The 13,114-nt window shown below is 40.2% G+C and overlaps 1 protein-coding gene across 3 annotated transcripts in view; it reads left to right on the forward strand.

Moving 5' to 3' along the window:
• Positions 1-5,655: 5,655 nt before the first annotated feature.
• Positions 5,656-13,114, forward strand: part of LOC131690997 (aminopeptidase N) — a 15,685-nt gene continuing 8,226 nt past the window's right edge. For 2 of the 3 annotated variants that reach the window (XM_058977137.1, XM_058977122.1), the window contains exon 1: positions 5,656-5,938. The gene's annotated coding sequence lies outside the window, so the exon portion shown is untranslated. Of the gene's footprint in view, positions 5,943-13,114 lie in introns of all 3 variants that reach the window. The other variant, XM_058977130.1, reaches the window with a different exon arrangement.

The raw sequence follows: 13,114 nt of genomic DNA on the forward strand, positions 1-13,114 counted from the left end.
GGCGAGTTGTTTTTGACTGATGTCAGTTTGTTTATATGAATGGAATTGTCAGTAATGTACGCTAATATGAAAAAGATTAAATACAGGTATCAAATATTAAATTGTAGTTTAATTGGAAACGCGCCTTTCAATCATTTTGACCCCTCTACCCACTGAGACGCCCAAAAAATTGTTTCAAAATCGTTCAACACGGGTCCAACGATGGACGTTCGTTGAACGGTTATTTGGACGTTGTCCAAATTGGTCCAACGAACGTCCTTCATTGGACGATTTTGAAACCAACCGTTCTTAGAGGGTAAGAACGGTTGGTTTCAAAATCGTCCAATGAAGGACGTTCGTTGGACCAATTTGGACAACGTCCAAATAACCGTTCAACGAAAGGCCATTGTTGGACCCGTGTTGAACGATTTTGCAACAATTTTTTGGACGTCTCAGTGGGACGCCATACCGGTCAAACCATTCGGAATTTGATTCGGAATCCTGAATGGAGTCATTATGGATTCCAAATCAAATGCAACAACCGATTCTGAGTCGGAATCGGTTGTTGCATTTGATTTGAAATCCATAATGACTCCATTCAGAAATCCGAACCGGTTCCGGAATGAGTTTAACTGGGATGAATTAAGCTAGCGCGTTCGGTAGTAAATCCTAGAGAAACGTCAAAAAGTGTATCATCCAAGTGCTAAATGGTTACGTTAACTGTATTTTTCAACTGACTAAAAATTTCAGGTTTTCATATGTTTTACTTTATCGATTTTGTTGGCCATTTTCGGCAAATTTAAATCTAAGAGAAACGAAAACAATGAAATTGAAAGACGGATAGGTATGCTAGAGCGAATCAATTATAAACTTAGAACGGAAAACTAGGACTAGGCAGGCTCATATGAACATGAACCAAAGGAAAAGTGAAGAATCCCTTATCTAATCCTAGAATACCTATCTGTCTTTCAATTTCATTGCTTTCGTTTCTCTTAGTCTTCAATTTGCCGAAAATAGCCAACAAAATCGATACAGTAGAACTTTGCGGCAATTAAAATATAATAACATATTTCATGTTTTGTTTACAGCCAATTTTTTACACAAAATGGCACTACATTTTTGAACATGTCATTCATCCCACAAGAAAAGCATCCACATTTTGTGAGCTCGGGAAATTCCCGCACAGGCGAGTAATCAGTAAATGTTTATGCTGATATCACGGAAGTGTCATATGTTTAAGCGAAAAATGAATTTACTTAGTACTCGGTTGTTTAAATCTTTAACCCATTCATGCCCATGTTGTTTGTGGACAACAACGTTTGTAAACAGCTATAACTTTTGGTTGAGGCAAGATTTGCTCGCAAAAACATGTAAGGCTAATAAATGTGACTATTGCTTTTCATTTGAGCATTAACAGTTACAAGGATCAGCTCTAGAACTGAAGTTATTGCAATTAGTCTGATTGGATTCGGCTGTAGCAGTGCTGCCAGGGACAGTTTACGTTGACGACAGAAAATTAATTTTTCATATATCTTTGTAATGGTGCAATATTTTTGAAAACTGGTAAAACTTATCAATTTAGTCTGTCTTTGGCTACGTTTTCCATGCAATTGAACTATTGTAAATATTCTAGGACAATTGTATTGAGCATTGGAAGGTAAAAATTGAGCATCTTCTAGCACTGCACGGGAAGCACCTATTTTTATTGAAAAAGACTTTTCGTGTTTCTTGATCTCACCGTTTTCAAGGAAAAATAGCTTTGAAACTCCACATGCACTAGGAAAAAGTTGGGCATGAAAGGGTTAAAAGAAGCAAAAAAATGCACGGTTTCGGCAGAAAAATTAGGTGGGCGAAGAATAGCCCGTCGAATAGTGCTCCGAATTTAGCTGCGACGAAAAATAATAGTCGCGTCTTCTTTGGAAAAGCACGGATAACACCCAAAAATCGCATCATAACAATTCAAATGCTTATTTACTCGAATCATATCTGAGCGAGTTGTAGAATTCGTTTGCATATATCCGCAGTAGAAGTCCTGGAGTAATATTTGTATTTTTTAAGGTACTCAGCCGTATTCTACATTACGTCGGATCGCTTTTTCGATCGAATGTGATTTGCATTCCCAATAACGACAGCAAAACCAAACGGGAGCCTGCTTCGATCGAACCACATTCGTTCGAAAATGTGATCCGTCGTAATGCAGAATAAGGCTGACTTACTTGCCCGCTTGGGAATTGATTGTTCTAGCAAGAGGTGGGTGAACGACACATAAGGGAGAACGCAGCTTGCCATTGCATTTGGAACCGGAACGTTGGGTATTCGATGGGAGTTTATTATCCGAGACCTAGCGTAACGATACTCGGCGCACGCCCAAATAATATGTTCGATATCGCGATAGTCGTCGCCACAAGCAAAGACACCACTTATTCACTAGCTCAATACGGGCCTTACATCACCAACTAAACGACGTGACAGTGGCATTTTCGAAACATAGTTCGGAGAACTCGTTGAACCTTCGAACCATTGCGATGACAGGACTGTTGGCAGCATAGCCAGTTCGTCTCATTTCGGGAAAGGCGAAGAGTACGAGATTGCGCATAGAGGTGCATTTGTGCTACTAGCTCAGAAACATCGTATTCACCCAGCAGTATTCTAGCCAAAAAGACAGCATGCGATATAATTCTCCTTTCAGCAAGGGTGTGCAGGACTAACAAATGACAGCGGTCTCCATACGGCGGCAGGTTTTACGAACCATTCCTTTTGCAAGAAACGCAATACGTACCTGACAAACCGTGTCTGAACGCCTTCGATCCTATTAACCCTAACGGAATGGTAAGGATTCCAAACGACATTGCAAAATTCTAGCATCGAACGCACTAATGAACAGTAAAGAGCTTTAAAACACAAAGGATTTTGTATTTCGCTGGATATCTTTAACATAAATCATAGTTGTCGATTGTAGCAGAAAAGTGACGATGGTCAGCTAGCTTGTAATCCAGTATTACTCCGAGACACTGCATTTGGGAATACACAAAGCCATCATATTCCGCACACACGAGTCGTTGAGAGTATCCAGAATGGCTTGCAGTACCAGGTAGTCGGGCTGATTACGAATTACCTAAGATAGTTTAAGGTCGTCAGCGAAAAATAGTTTATCACCCAGATTTAAAATACCAGCAACGTCACTATTAAACAACGAAAATAGCGATGGTTCGAGTGTACTACCTTGAGGAACTCCAGAGCTGTTCGAACAGCAATCAGACGGAGCAGTGCCAATACAAACAGAAACTTGTCGAGAAACGAGATACGATCGAAACCACTCATAGAACCTAGTCATGGTTTTTTCGGTTCGGCAATCAAAATACAAAGTTTTTTGTACATGTTATCCATACAAAATGAAGTAAAGCCCACTAGATATGTTTCCACCGAAAGGCTAGGGTAGAAACCATGCTAATATAGTGTCGGTAGCAAGCAAATAATGTTTCGTTATCCACTGACTCAATCAGTTTTGATTCTACCCCTAGCGAAGTAATTTCACGGTATTTTTCAACGTTGCGGAATAGTGTCGAAAGAAGCAGGCATGATACTCGGACTGGGATCAAAGGACGCTATTGTTTTCTGGATAGCCGAACGAACCATTTCATCGTCAATGGCGAAAACGTTCATTCCGATAACGTCAGAAGGGACGCTTCGAACAGCGCTCTCAATCATCTCAGGCGGTGCCGAATCATGAGAGAAAATGTTCGAAAACTGCCTTGCTGCACTTATCTTCAGCAGAGGAAGCTGCAGCGTTGTCGAGAAACGTTTCCATCGATGGTCACCCGATAATAATTCGATTCGGCATGTGTTTTTAAACCGCCTCCCGCTACTAATATTTAATTCAAATGCTTGTAATCAACAATTTCTACCGGCTGAAGTAAGCTGTCTCCAAAACAATCAACAACATACTTCAGCAGATCTTCGGTAGCAAAATCTCATAATCGACTACGCCTTCAATCTCTACCGTTAGAGCTGGTATGTACACATTCTAGTCCCGCTTGAAGTGTTTGCAGCAAACAATATCGTTTGTCTGCTTTGAGCTGGCTATCACAACCCTGGAAATCTATAGAAGTTTAAGCGATTTGGTCTTTGATCGAAAGAAGACCACAAATAGACCAGTTGAAAATTTTGGGTATCATTTGGATCAACGGGGAACCTTAAAAGTCGACATCGAAACGAACTCCAGTATAACAATGTGGCAACTTTGCTTCAAGAGACATTAAATTCTCTTTTTACAAAACTTATTCCCCTTTTCTCTCTCTTTTCTTATAAAATCACACAGACAATTAACGCGATTTTTTGGATCTGGTGTACAGTAATCAAGAATTATTATGTTGATATTCCAGTCACTTTTGAGCAGTTCAGACAATCAAAGAACCAATAACCGGACTTGATTAGAGCAATGAAACCCAGATGAAAAACGAGAATGAATCACATGTAATGCAAGTATTGTATAGAGAGCGTAAGGCACATGCTACCTAGAATATGTATTACGGGAATTAAATGATACATATTTTACGGACGCCGAGCGTGTTACTTTGTCCAGAGGCTTTATCAAGACGATTAACCCATAGTTTTACAATAATTATTTAATAGGTGCTATTGAAGGAGAAAATAGACAGAGGTTCTTATTTTCACCATTTGAATAAGTATTGTAGAGTTGACCTAATTAGCCTTTCACGTGAAAATGTCTTTCTTTTAGCGTAAGTCCTCATTTAAAAGAGCATTGCTTACAAACATGGATATTGCATTCCTCTCTATAATTTTGCAGATTTTTTTTTAAAACGCTAACAAAAATGTTGAATGTAAATTCTAATCGGCGTGCCTTCGCCTTAAAGACAAATATCCGCCAAGTGGATAGAAATTTAATATATTATTTCTAACAATTTTTTAGAAGATTATTGAAGTATTTAAAATTTCTTGTGACAATGCTTTTAGAAATTAAAGGAAGCTAAATTTAAGAAAAAAAATATGGGTAAAGTTCGACCGCAAATGTTAAATAAAATTGATTAAACTTAAATTAAGCTAAAAGGGTGATATGAATCATATCAATTTACCTCATCCTGCGGCTCGATTGAGATGATACGATACCTGTTCCATAACTTTCGGCGCCGAACAAACATTCGCATTTGCAGTTCAAATAAATCCCGCCGCTATCCCGACAGTTGATCTAATCTGAAATTATCATTTCACAACCCACTCAGTCAAAGATCCGGGGCGGGAAAACATTTCCCTGAGAACTATGAATCAACAAGTTAGTAGATAATTTATTGTAGTTCAAAAGTTCCGCTAGTCTCATGTTACATGATGGTGAATTTATTTGACTGAAAATAAAGAAATTAATTCCCAATAGCCATGCGCGTCGGGTCCATTCAGAATCAATCAAAAGTATACAAAATCCGGCGCCACGTTTTTACGCTACTCGTGTGCGCTGGCAAAAGGGCGAGAGGAAAAAGCTCATGCACTAACTCCTACTTGCTATACCGGGCGATGTTTGGCGCCAAGCGAAAGCAAGAGAAGGAGAGTGAGAGTAACTGTATACGTTTATAGGGAGAGCTCTTCAACAACACGCACCATTCGGGGTGACCGAAGCAGGCCTATAAAATTCTCACCTGTCGCTTTGGACGACGGCAGTCTCGTTCGGGAACCGCTCATGATAAGAGTGTTTGTTGTGATTGTTTCGTGTGGTGAGTGAAGCGCGCGCAATAAAAGTGTTAGTAGATAGCCGCCGATCGGGCAGTGAAAGCTGTGATTTTTTTTCTGTGAACTTTGGGGACACTTGCTAGGGTTCTGGTGTTCTTGCTATTGGGAGCTTTATCATAGCCTGCCTAAATTATTATTGTTTCATCCGTTACAAGCACACGCCTACATGAGAAATCGGCATCTGTTAGCGCATTTCGTCGACTAAATTTAGCCGAAATAGGTAGGTAAATAACACTTGTCAATTTTTGAGGTGTATCGAAAATGAGGTTCAGTGTTTTTTGTATACGTATTCGCAATGTATGACAAAGGAAAATGACGCGGAAGGTTTGTCATCAAATTCCTTTTCGAACGGATCTCAATGGGGCTTTGTTAAGAAAGTATAAACAAAAGATAAAATGAAATAATATCTAAAATGCTATCTCTCTTTGATATGTGAACTAAAGTAGAGTAGTTTTTGCTATTTAATGCATTTGTCAGTTTTTTTACGAGTTTGTTTTTGGCTCATGTTTTGGCATTATGATGGAATGACGCTGCACTTGTGTAGTGTACTTCTGAGTGAATCTGAGTATGTGGACATCAAACCGGTTTCGTATTAAATTTATTTAAAAATTATTTCTTCAGTTATTTCTGCATACTACATGTATAGTTAAATATTCATGCATTATCCTTTTACCGGAGAAACTGAACCGACTTTAGACCATTCAGAAACTCTTTAATGATAATGAATTAGGCATGCCTGAAGCTAAAAGTATTTGACGGCTAAATATACTCTTTATGAATGGTAAAAGTTCATGAAACTTTAGATTTATAATGTTAATTAATAGCAGCTATGCAATATGCTCATATACTGCAAGACATCTAGAAATACAAATAATATGCACTAACTATTTTTTCTTCGTTAAGGAGAAAATTGTTTGAACCATCTTTGCGCGTGAAGAGCACAACCATCAATTCTCATCAGCTTAATCAGGACTCCTTTTCTTATGGAAAATCGAGCAGGACTAGGGGTTTGCTCAGAAACACAAATTGTTTTCGTTTTTTGGAGTTAGCTTAGTCCTGTCACTAAGTTAATGTCGGATTCTGATGAGACGAAGTCAAATAATACGTAACAGCATATACTAATGCTGGGTGGAGATCTTTGATTTTTGTCCGTTGGCTAGTTCCGTTTCATTAGCTCTGGTAAACCTATTCGAAATGTTGAGGTAAGAAAAAATCCAGGAAAACAATATATCAGCCCTTCAGTTTTTTTTTCTACTTCAACGGACGCAAAACCAATAAAACAGCTAAAACTGTAAAACCTTCAGTAGGTCATTTTTATGTGTCACCAAATTCGCCAATCACACAGGTCACCTACTAACGGATCAAACATTTTCGTTGTCTTATTCCTCAATTTCTTCCCAATTCCCACTCACAAGATAGTCAAAAAGCAATACGCGTAGGCATTGCATTAACATGCTGCGAACTGACGAAACCGTCTATCACTTGTCTCCAGAGACACGATAGACTAAGCAAGGGGAGGATATTTGCATACGCGCAATGATTGACATGTTGGCAAGACATCACACAGCGGAGAATGTTGAACTTTTAGCTGGCAGTCAGACGATTTCGCACCATGCTGATACACAATCTCAGCTTATCGGCCAGCGTGTGGCTGCAGTTTATCGAACACATTGATTGAGATAAACTATACACGGGAGATTCGATCACAGACTAGAAAGACCAAACACTTGCCGTTCCCTCAACAATACGAACTGATGATAATAGTACGATCAAAACTTATTTTAGACAACACGTTAATCTACCGAGCGTGACGTACGAAAACTGAACTCGAAACTTTTATGTCTGTCCAGTTGGTGGTTCAGCTATAAACGAAGGCAAACACTGTAACAGTAGCAATAAAGCTGCTTTCGTAGAGATTAACCGGCTGACGGAGTTGAGTAAAACAAATTACCATTGAAAATCGACGTCCCATACCAGCACAAGCAGTCAATTAATATGTTGTACCACCAATGGTGCCAAGGTTGCTTCGCTGTTTACCCGTGGCACGGTTGCTCTGGCAACCACAATCACGGGAATCAAGGTGGCTGTGATGGGTTCGATTATTAGATAAAGTTTCGCTTTTTTCAAATCTTGCTAGTTCTCACGTACTTGCCGAACTAAACACGAAATTAGGTTGCTGCAAAGGTCTAGCTCCAGTTGAGACGGGGAAAGAATGAACAATCTCAGAACCCAATCTACCGATTAATATTGATGAGCCTGCTGCTGCTGTGAGCTCACCTATCGGTTATTTCGTGTGGCCACCAACGGTGATGCGAAAGCCTTCTATGGGTGTCATGCTGCGCGAAACATCTGCTGATTATTCCCCGAAAAGGTCTGCCCCTTGTTGAAATTTGTCAAACGGCTAAATTCTTGGGAAAGTAGGCCAATGCTGCTTTGCTTAATCTGTCACCGTTATAACTCGTTATTCGTGATGAGCGATTAATATTTGCAGTTCTGTGTGTTGCAATTCAGACAGTAATTAATCATTTACGAAGAATCTCCACTTATTTATAGCTTAGAAAGTAGAATGCGTGGTTGAATGACATTTCTACGGAAACCCTTTCTCCAGAGTTTATTTCCCAGAGATGCGTGTGCTACTGGAACGAACAGCTACCTAGAAAAGACGAAAGAAATCAAATGCGTACGATACCGGTTGCAGAATACTAACAGATAAATATAAATCGTACTTTATTCGGGTTGTTAACGAATTCCAAACACTTACCAGCACAGGTCGCACAAGTAGATTTTGAAATCATTGTATTCCCACCGAGTGCGTCCTCATTTTTATCGTGACAACGGAAAATAAATCTCGGTTGTCGGGTGACCACGATCAGCTGCAGACGTGATCCGAATATTATCGTTAACCGAGTCCCATGGAAAAAGCGGAAGCAACTCTTGTATATGTTTGTTTAGGAAGAAGAGAATTAAAATTTTATTTTAATTTAGGAGTATAATTAATGTGTTGTTTCTTTAATTTCCTTGTTAAAAACCACCTCTACCACAGAGGAACGAGACGTGAATTGTGTAGAACAAGTTTTGTAGGTGTCCGGAGGTCACGGGACAAACCGTAGAAAGTCCTTCTAGCAGTCGTAACACACCCTTTCACCTTGCAGCTAACCTCCTAACCACATGTTATTGGTGTTTCAAGATATATGAACTGGTCGACAATCTCGTACGGACCGGAACCAACATTATTCAGACGGATTTGCTCTCTTTCAGCTGCCATGTAGTTCGGCCTTGTTAGAGTTTACTTTATGTTTTATGTCTATGAGTTAGTGTCCTACAAGGGACTAACGCCTCTTCCACTGATCTGCGATCGACTCGCATGTTGAAGTCGTCCATGAAGCCGAGAAGTATGTCGAATCTCGTGATGATAGTTCCGTTTATTAACACAACAAATCTTCGTAAAGCATCTTTGAGCGTTATGTTGAACCATAAGTTAGAAAGTATACCACAAACGAGTCAAATGATTCTCCGGCAATTTCGATGCTTGAGTATGACCTATCCAGCGTAATGCGTAGGTTAAATCAGTCTTGTCGGAAAGCCACATTCAAGCCTTATAAACCGCAATTTTTTTTCGTTTCAGTGAACCGCTGCCTCAAAATCCAAAACAAATGAGTACACCAGTTTCTATCCCCGAAATTTATCCAGCATTGTCGCGGGGTAAAGATCTGGTCTTTCAGTTATCATCATCCTCGAAACTCGTTTTCGCATTCACCAACAAAGCATGTAGCTATCGAGTGACAGTGAACAGTTTTTACACTCGTGTTTATGACCCTTTTTGTAGATTCGCGCAACTAATCCAAAGTAAATTCTTCTTCCACCCAGATCATCCTGATCATACACTGGATTGTTTCATATAGCCGGCCACTCCCATCTTTTGAAAGTTCGGCCAGGATTTCATCTCTCCCGTCGACATTGCCATTTTTCAGCTCTCGAATAAACCTTCGCACATCGTCTATCATATTCAATAGTTATTCTGTTTGAGCCTTCTCTAATTGTTTGTTCGTTTAACACTAATCAAAGTGAACCTTTCATCTCTATCTGGTAGCCGGGATCCTTTTCTTGTTAATGTCGTTGAACGTGTTGTAATAGCTTTCGTGCTCAATTTTCGTCGTACCCACGTTTTTTATGACGACGATGTTTTTTACCAGCTTGCCATATCCTAACTTGTTCTGGCGTGTAGCCGCTGTAAGCATTCGGCTCCTAGCCTGCTTTTTCTCATCTGTTGCTGTTTAACACTTCCATTTCACTGATTTACAAGTGTTGGTGGTTATTATACTAACCGTCTCATGAACCAGCAGAATGCACTGCCGATATTTTCGGAATGCTGTAATTCGCGTTGAAACTGAAACAATGGGTTTGTCGTTAATCTGTGAGGTGCGAAAGTTGGTTGTCTTAACGATAAACAATTCAACGGAATGTCGTTTGTGCAGCTATTTTAAAGCACATAACATAATCTATTGCAGGCAGATTCTGATTGGCTTAGTTATTCGTCATAAATTATTCTCGTCAATTTCTTATTGAATCATCATCATCATTAGTCGAACACTCAGGTGTTTCGACTCATAACCAAATTTATTTCATACTTCCAAGTTTACACGTTCGCCGCATCCCCTTCTCACGGAATGTCAGTCACAAGAGTACCTTCTTTGGGAACTTCACGTGGGAGATGTGCTTTACGGCGCTGTTCACCTTCTCCCTGGGGACGGACATAGCGTAGTTGCTAAATCGATTGCCTTGTACACAGCTCACCTGGGTTCGAATCCCAACCCCGCACATAGGGTTTGATTTTTCTTAAGAGATTTTTCTAACCCGAAGAGGCGAATGGCCTTTAGGTTAAAACCTCTATAATCGAAATTTAAAAAAATAACCAGTCCCCTGCCAATCATTGCCGTCGAGCATCAAGTATCGTCGTCCATGATTACAACCACGTTGCACTTCGCACGGGATGACAGCCGCCAGGGCTTCCGTTACGGCCAGTCTCAACATTTGCTTCCTCGTGACCATATTCATGTTGACCAAATACCTTTTGATGGTCTGACCGGCCGCACCGACCCAAGGCGCGGAAGGATTTCGCTACCTTGCCCACCGTCTTCCACTTCAGTTTTTGTTGTACCTTCTGATCACGCCGATCCGTCTGACGGTCGGCCTGAAGCCGGCTTGCGTTCGATGCTGTCACCTTTCTCCAGGAACGCCAGGATCTTGAATACGGGCGTTCGGCTGTATCCGGCCTAAACAAAGTGCGCCACATTTACGGACCTTTTCGCTCAGGGGTAGCACCGGCGGTAATTACAAACCATCTAACAGTTGCTTCACTACTTTCGCCACGACTACCGTAAATGGTGATAACTTCATATCTCCAATGGCAGTAAGAATATCTTCATCAGAGAAACTAATGTTACTTATGTTCAGCACATCATAGAGACTTTCACGAAGACCACATCCAATTTAAATTGAGGAAGTCGAAACTATTATAAAGACACTTGAAAAAAGGAAATTCCACGAAGTGTGCTTTCAGATTCATGTGCCAGAAAGATACTCCGTTTAAGATTAGATTGAGTTTTCAATACATTTCTGTAATAAAGAAAATTGTTGTGCGATTTATAACTGTTGCTGGCGTTAGTAGTCCTGCTTTTTGAATGGGTTTCGTCGACTTGCATAACGTCAGACTACTGCTGCTTTCGATCGTTAGTCGTTTTGCGCTTGAATAGAGGAAGAAAAATCTACCCACAATTGCTCAATATTGTAGCTGTTATCTATTTTTCGACTCGACGATAGCCGGTTGGATACGGCGATAAGAACACCACCGTCTCGCTTTTAGCCAGTGCGATCATTTTGGTAGACGGCGTAACTTGGTCCGAACAGCTAACATCGAATAGATTTGATTGTTCAACCATGTTTGAGTTAAAAAATCACGTCATATTCAACATTCCTGGCAACAAAGTGGTGTTGAAGGGAAAATGAAAACGTAATGGAGCTATTAACAAAATTCTCACATAATTGATTTCCAACAACCAAAGCCATCGTAAGACGAAACACAAAAACAGTTACAGTTTATCGTGTGTGCATTACTTGAAGACCAAAAGAAACCGTTCGATCTGCATTCTACTTCTGCCAGGTTAGAGCAACAAACGAGCAAAGTGTACGACAGCTAGTATACTTTGTGTCTAGAAGAACGGAATTTTTTTATGAAAAGACGCTGCTTCGACCTAACACCGCAGTTGTTGACATACGATATTGTTCTACTCGACCTAGTCTTCGTGGAGTGGAACACTGATGTCGCGTTAAAATGAAGATCCCCGTGTATATAGAAAATGACTGTATAGAGGTAAGACTGATACTTGGAGAAACTTCTTCCCAGGTTCTTGAGGTGAGGATGCGGCGCGAAAGACCTATTCCCTCCCACTTGACAATTCAATTCAAATATAACAAAACTCACGTTAAACAAAGTACGCTTTGCACCCACGAAGGACAGACTCCTACGGGCATATACTGCAAGCGTCACAATCAATTGCCCACACATCTTCGGCAAACCAATTTGAAACACACTCTTCAATACCATAACCTGAACCACAAACGGTTGCTAATTTTATGGCAGTTGTTCAGGCCATAATAACAACTGTAAAGATAGCATACAATGCTTCAGAATCAACTGCTAGCGCCATCAGCGAGGAAGGTGACCCGTAAGTGCTATAGGAGAAGACGAATGTTTCTCCGCCACGAAAGGTCTCCCCGCGCAATAGAAAGTTGCGTGGACGAGACCCGAAGGACATGCAATATTTGTTTTTATTCATTTTCCTTTACATATTGTAACTATTTAATAGACCCACGGCTCCGTTAAGCTACTGTAATGAGCCGTGTCAAATATACGAATTAGAAAAAAAATAATTGTTGCTTGAGTCTTAAGTGGCCCTTACACGTTCAATATTTTTGCAATACTAGAGCATTGTACGTGTAATGGAAAAAGCAGTATTGACGATGTGGATTTCAAATGGGATTGAAATATTGTAACAATATCGTCAATACTGTGCATTGACAAAAATATTGAACGTGTAAGGGCCACTTTATCTTCCAGATTTCTTTCCGTCTGCTTTGTATGTTTTTCGTGACCGATTTTATGAACGGTTGAGCACTTCGCGAAATAAATCGGCAAATACATCCACGGCTTTAGCTGTGGATTGCGCCTTTGTGTTTCAAAGAAAAACTTCGGTGTGGATACTATCAGAAAGTTCTATGCTCATTACGGAGATCCGAAACGTTGAGGGGTTGATTACCGAAGAATTTTTGGCGAAAATATCTAATCTGTTCCCAAAGGATAATACACGAGCAGCCAGGTTCAGTATGTCACCATTTA

The sequence above is a fragment of the Topomyia yanbarensis genome, chromosome 1 (assembly GCF_030247195.1).
Source record: "Topomyia yanbarensis strain Yona2022 chromosome 1, ASM3024719v1, whole genome shotgun sequence".
Classification (NCBI taxonomy): domain Eukaryota; kingdom Metazoa; phylum Arthropoda; class Insecta; order Diptera; family Culicidae; genus Topomyia; species Topomyia yanbarensis.